The 5,778-nt window shown below is 63.7% G+C and overlaps 1 non-coding gene across 1 annotated transcript; it reads right to left on the reverse strand.

The window, feature by feature from the left end:
• Window positions 1–3,731: 3,731 nt before the first annotated feature.
• LOC142868610 (5S ribosomal RNA) lies at window positions 3,732–3,850 on the reverse strand. Its single transcript, XR_012917556.1, has one exon. It is a non-coding gene; the product is annotated as a 5S ribosomal RNA (ribosomal RNA).
• Between the last annotated feature and the right edge of the window lie 1,928 nt (window positions 3,851–5,778).

Below are 5,778 nucleotides of genomic sequence, written 5' to 3' on the forward strand. Positions count from 1 at the left end.
GGCGGCGGAGGGCGCCCCTGCCCCGCTCAAGAAGCCGAGCCTCTCTGGGCTTCCCCGCCGCCGCCTCCCGCCCCAGGCCCCGCGCCGGGCCGGGCCGGTTGAGTTCTCCGGCCGGGTCCCGCGGGCTCCCAGGGACGGGGTGATGGGCGGGGCGGGGCGGGGGGCTGTCTCTGTATACACACACACACACACTCACACTCACTCACACTCACACAAGATGCGCCTCCACGGCTGGACTCGCCAAGGTGGAGCCCTCCCAGCCCCCCTCGTCTCCTCGCCCGGCCTCCTTCACCTACCCGCTGCCCACCCCCAGCGCGTCGCTGCCTGCCGCTGACTGCGCACGCGCGGGACGCTCGCCCTTTGACCCCAGCCAGGGGCCGCCCTCCCCCACAACCCCTTTCAGCTGCGCCCCCCCCCTCGCCCTGTGGGTGGGCTGCCGCCTATTCCCCCGGGCCAGGGCTGGGGCACAGCCAGTGTATGGGGCGTCTCTCTCTGGGGATGTGTCCCATGGGTGGGGTGGGGTGGCGTGGTTTGGGGGGCGCTGAAGAAATCAGTCCCCTCCATCTCCTACCTCTGGAAAACGCCCAAGCCCGTGGAGAACTGCCGGCACCGCTTCGTGGGGGCCGGGACCCTCCTCCGTGTCCTCCTGTGGCCCAGTCCAAGGGGCCTGGGCCTGGCCGGGGCTGCATTGGACCCCGACCACCCTGGCGTGTGGACTCGCTAAAAATCGGCCATTAGATATTGGATTCCAGCTTCCTGGAGGTCATTTCACTAATGAGTGCACCGGAAAGAGTTTCCTAATCCATCTGTGAGGGTGGCAACTGAAAGAGAATTTGAAAGCTGACAGAATAGGCGAGGGAAGGCATAGGAGATTTCCACACCCAGCAAGGAAGACTTTCCCGAAATGGAAGAAAGAAACGAGCAAACAGAGACACCGGTAGCCCGCCCGGAAAAGAGTCTGCCCCTTAGAGAAAGCACCCTGACCAGGTTCACCCGTGGGTGGGTGGCGAGCTAGCGGCGTTCAGAAGAGCGAGGCCCGCAGTCTGTGCGGAAGACACCTGCGCTCGGGTGTGTGTGGCGGCGCGATTCACAAGCAGCTCCAGACGTTAAACCAAGGAGAAGCCAGGGAGTTCCCAACGCCCCAGGTGTCCTCAGCCCACGACTGGCTGCTGTGGGAATGCGAAGCCCGGCTCCTTGTCTCAGAGCGGGGTTCCCAGGAGGATCAGGCTGAAGCTGGGACTCGGCCTCAAAGTGTCCCCTCGCATGGCCACCCCCTTCCCCTTCCTGCTCCTCTACTCCTGGTGCCCCTCCATCCAGGGGCCAGACCTTAAAGAGTCACCGCAAGAGAATCCTGGTCCCAAAGGAGCCTTCTGGGGGACCGGTGCTGAGAGAGGTTGTGGGCATGGCCCGCTGGGGCTCTGCCCGACCCAGGGCTGAGAGATGCCACCTCCCAGCTCTGGGTCCCTGCAGGAAGTGTTGGCAAGCACAGGGCCGGTCCTCCAAAGGCCCAGGTGCAGGGAGCCCAGGCCAAGCAGCCTGTGGAAGAGGCCACTTGCCGTGCCACCCCGGGAACAGGACTGCAGGCCCCGGCCCTTCCCACCTCCTCCTCCTCCTCCTCCTCCTCCTCCTCCCCCCCGCCCCCCCCCACAGGGCACAGGGCTCAGAGACTCTTGCTCAGACTCTTGCTACCCGAAGTGCAAAGGGCATCAGTTGCTCCTCCAACCCCCCCGCCCAGCAGACCACGTTGTCCAGCCAGCCCCCGGGCCTCCCTGGGGTGCCCAGCACAAAAGTGCAGACACCCACCGGACCCTCAATCTCAGTTTTCGGATGTTTTTGCCACTCTAAGGACCCGCAGGCCAGCTGGGCCTTCGGGCAGGACAGAGAGCCCCGGAATCCGACGTGGAGAGCTGCGTGTACGTCCCCATCAGGAGGCGGTCCCCACCTCCGCGGCTCTCCCCTTGCGGGGAGGGGCAGCCCAGCCGGCAGCCAGCCGCAGGGCCTCAGGGAAGACACCAGGCTGGGCCCCCGCGGCACAGCGGGGGCACGTCCCCCGCACTCACGCGACTTAGGGACGGCTGCTGGAGACTGCTGCGGCCACCCTGCTGCCGGGTTTCTGGAGGGCTTCCTGGAAGCAGCGTCCACACCAAGCCCTTGGAAGGCCCAGGCGACGGAGGAGCCGGTCAGGCAGGGGCCGAGGACGGTGAGAGGCCGGGCGGGGAGGAGCCGGTCAGGCGGGGGCCCAGGACAGTGACGGGCCTGGCCGGGGAGGAGTGCGTCAGGCAGGGGCAGTGGAGACGGGCTGGGTAAGGGTTAGGGTGACAGTTAGGGCACAATTCACAATCGCAAAGACGTGGAAGCGACCCGAGTGCCCATCCATCCAGGAGTGCATGAATAAAATGTGGCGCGTGGACACCACGGAGTGCCATTCGGCTGTGAGGAGCAGCGGTGAGAGGGCGCCTCTCGTGTTCTCCTGGCCAGAGCTGGAACCCGTTCCAGTAGGCCAGGTATCCCAAGAATGGACACACGAGCACCACGTGAGCGCGCTCACCAGCAAATTGGTACGAACGGATGGACGCCTAAGTGGACAGAGAGGAATCACCTTCATCGGGTGGGTGTCGGGCGTGTGGGGGGAGGGGAGGGGCATACACATCCATTAGGCATGGGGTGGGTGCGCACCGACTGGGGGATGGGCGCACTTGAAGCTCTGACCCGAGGGGGGAGGCTTGGAGAGGGCAAGGCACCCGACCTTAACATTGGTACCCCCACAATACGCTGGAACAACATGAGAGGTATATGAATAAGAACACAGGGGGGGGCGGGCGCGGTGGCTCACGCCTGTAATCCTAGCTCTCTGGGAGGCCGAGGCGGGCGGATTGCTCCAGGTCAGGAGTTCGAAACCAGCCTGAGCAAGAGCGAGACCCCGTCTCTACTAAAAATAGAAAGAAATTAATTGGCCAACTAATATATATAGAAAAACACAGCCGGGCGTGGTGGTGCATGCCTGTAGTCCCAACTACTCGGGAGGCTGAGGCAGCAGGATTGCTTGAGCCCGGAGATTGAGGTTGCTGTGAGCTAGGCTGACGCCATGGCACTCACTCTAGCCTGGGCAGCAAAACGAGACTCTGTCTCAAAAAAAAAAAAAAAAAAGAACACAGGGGGGAGGGGGGCACGGGCAACACATGTCACCTGAATACTTGTACTCCCATCATCTGCTTGAAGAGAGAGAGAAAAGAAAATGCAATCATAGAGGTAAGAGACACTTTTTAAAAATAATGAATCCGAAGAGAAAAGTAAAAGGAGGCCTGTGGAGCAGGTCTGGGTGTGACTCCGGATCCCCCAACATCAGGTGCCACCACCAAAGATTCCTGCGTGTAGCCCATAGAACCCCAAAAGCAACGGGACGAGTTCTGGTCACATACTCCCTCCAAATGACATCCTGGCCTTCTTCTGGAACTCCCTCCCCTCTCAGACTCTCAAGGTTTCCTCCAGCGTGTCGGTTCCCACAGAGCAGACCTTTGGTCTGAGACCTGACAGTCCAGATGCCACGCATGCTGCCGCGTGGCGGCGGTGTCGCGGCTTGGGACAAGAGGAGGCCCCACGGTGCGGGCTGGGGCGCCAGGCACCGCGGGCGGGCGCTGAGGGTGGGGGTGACCCCCACCCCGGGCCGCCGCCGCGCTCCCAGAAAGGGGACACAACAAGAGGCAAAAAAAAAAAAAAAAAAAAAAAGCAGCAGCCTGTGGCACCCGGTATTCCCAGGCGGTCTCCCATCCAAGTACTAACCAGGCCCGACCCTGCTTAGCTTCCGAGACCAGACGAGATCGGGGGCGTTCAGGGTGGTGTGGCCCTAGACGGCGGCGGAGGGCGCCCCTGCCCCGCTCAAGAAGCCGAGCCTCTCTGGGCTTCCCCGCCGCCGCCTCCCGCCCCAGGCCCCGCGCCGGGCCGGGCCGGTTGAGTTCTCCGGCCGGGTCCCGCGGGCTCCCAGGGACGGGGTGATGGGCGGGGCGGGGCGGGGGGCTGTCTCTGTATACACACACACACACACTCACACTCACTCACACTCACACAAGATGCGCCTCCACGGCTGGACTCGCCAAGGTGGAGCCCTCCCAGCCCCCCTCGTCTCCTCGCCCGGCCTCCTTCACCTACCCGCTGCCCACCCCCAGCGCGTCGCTGCCTGCCGCTGACTGCGCACGCGCGGGACGCTCGCCCTTTGACCCCAGCCAGGGGCCGCCCTCCCCCACAACCCCTTTCAGCTGCGCCCCCCCCCCTCGCCCTGTGGGTGGGCTGCCGCCTATTCCCCCGGGCCAGGGCTGGGGCACAGCCAGTGTATGGGGCGTCTCTCTCTGGGGATGTGTCCCATGGGTGGGGTGGGGTGGCGTGGTTTGGGGGGCGCTGAAGAAATCAGTCCCCTCCATCTCCTACCTCTGGAAAACGCCCAAGCCCGTGGAGAACTGCCGGCACCGCTTCGTGGGGGCCGGGACCCTCCTCCGTGTCCTCCTGTGGCCCAGTCCAAGGGGCCTGGGCCTGGCCGGGGCTGCATTGGACCCCGACCACCCTGGCGTGTGGACTCGCTAAAAATCGGCCATTAGATATTGGATTCCAGCTTCCTGGAGGTCATTTCACTAATGAGTGCACCGGAAAGAGTTTCCTAATCCATCTGTGAGGGTGGCAACTGAAAGAGAATTTGAAAGCTGACAGAATAGGCGAGGGAAGGCATAGGAGATTTCCACACCCAGCAAGGAAGACTTTCCCGAAATGGAAGAAAGAAACGAGCAAACAGAGACACCGGTAGCCCGCCCGGAAAAGAGTCTGCCCCTTAGAGAAAGCACCCTGACCAGGTTCACCCGTGGGTGGGTGGCGAGCTAGCGGCGTTCAGAAGAGCGAGGCCCGCAGTCTGTGCGGAAGACACCTGCGCTCGGGTGTGTGTGGCGGCGCGATTCACAAGCAGCTCCAGACGTTAAACCAAGGAGAAGCCAGGGAGTTCCCAACGCCCCAGGTGTCCTCAGCCCACGACTGGCTGCTGTGGGAATGCGAAGCCCGGCTCCTTGTCTCAGAGCGGGGTTCCCAGGAGGATCAGGCTGAAGCTGGGACTCGGCCTCAAAGTGTCCCCTCGCATGGCCACCCCCTTCCCCTTCCTGCTCCTCTACTCCTGGTGCCCCTCCATCCAGGGGCCAGACCTTAAAGAGTCACCGCAAGAGAATCCTGGTCCCAAAGGAGCCTTCTGGGGGACCGGTGCTGAGAGAGGTTGTGGGCATGGCCCGCTGGGGCTCTGCCCGACCCAGGGCTGAGAGATGCCACCTCCCAGCTCTGGGTCCCTGCAGGAAGTGTTGGCAAGCACAGGGCCGGTCCTCCAAAGGCCCAGGTGCAGGGAGCCCAGGCCAAGCAGCCTGTGGAAGAGGCCACTTGCCGTGCCACCCCGGGAACAGGACTGCAGGCCCCGGCCCTTCCCACCTCCTCCTCCTCCTCCTCCTCCTCCTCCTCCCCCCCGCCCCCCCCCACAGGGCACAGGGCTCAGAGACTCTTGCTCAGACTCTTGCTACCCGAAGTGCAAAGGGCATCAGTTGCTCCTCCAACCCCCCCGCCCAGCAGACCACGTTGTCCAGCCAGCCCCCGGGCCTCCCTGGGGTGCCCAGCACAAAAGTGCAGACACCCACCGGACCCTCAATCTCAGTTTTCGGATGTTTTTGCCACTCTAAGGACCCGCAGGCCAGCTGGGCCTTCGGGCAGGACAGAGAGCCCCGGAATCCGACGTGGAGAGCTGCGTGTACGTCCCCATCA

This window comes from Microcebus murinus, unplaced genomic scaffold (assembly GCF_040939455.1).
Source record: "Microcebus murinus isolate Inina unplaced genomic scaffold, M.murinus_Inina_mat1.0 scaf035_hap2_Mmur4.0, whole genome shotgun sequence".
Classification (NCBI taxonomy): Eukaryota; Metazoa; Chordata; class Mammalia; order Primates; family Cheirogaleidae; genus Microcebus; species Microcebus murinus.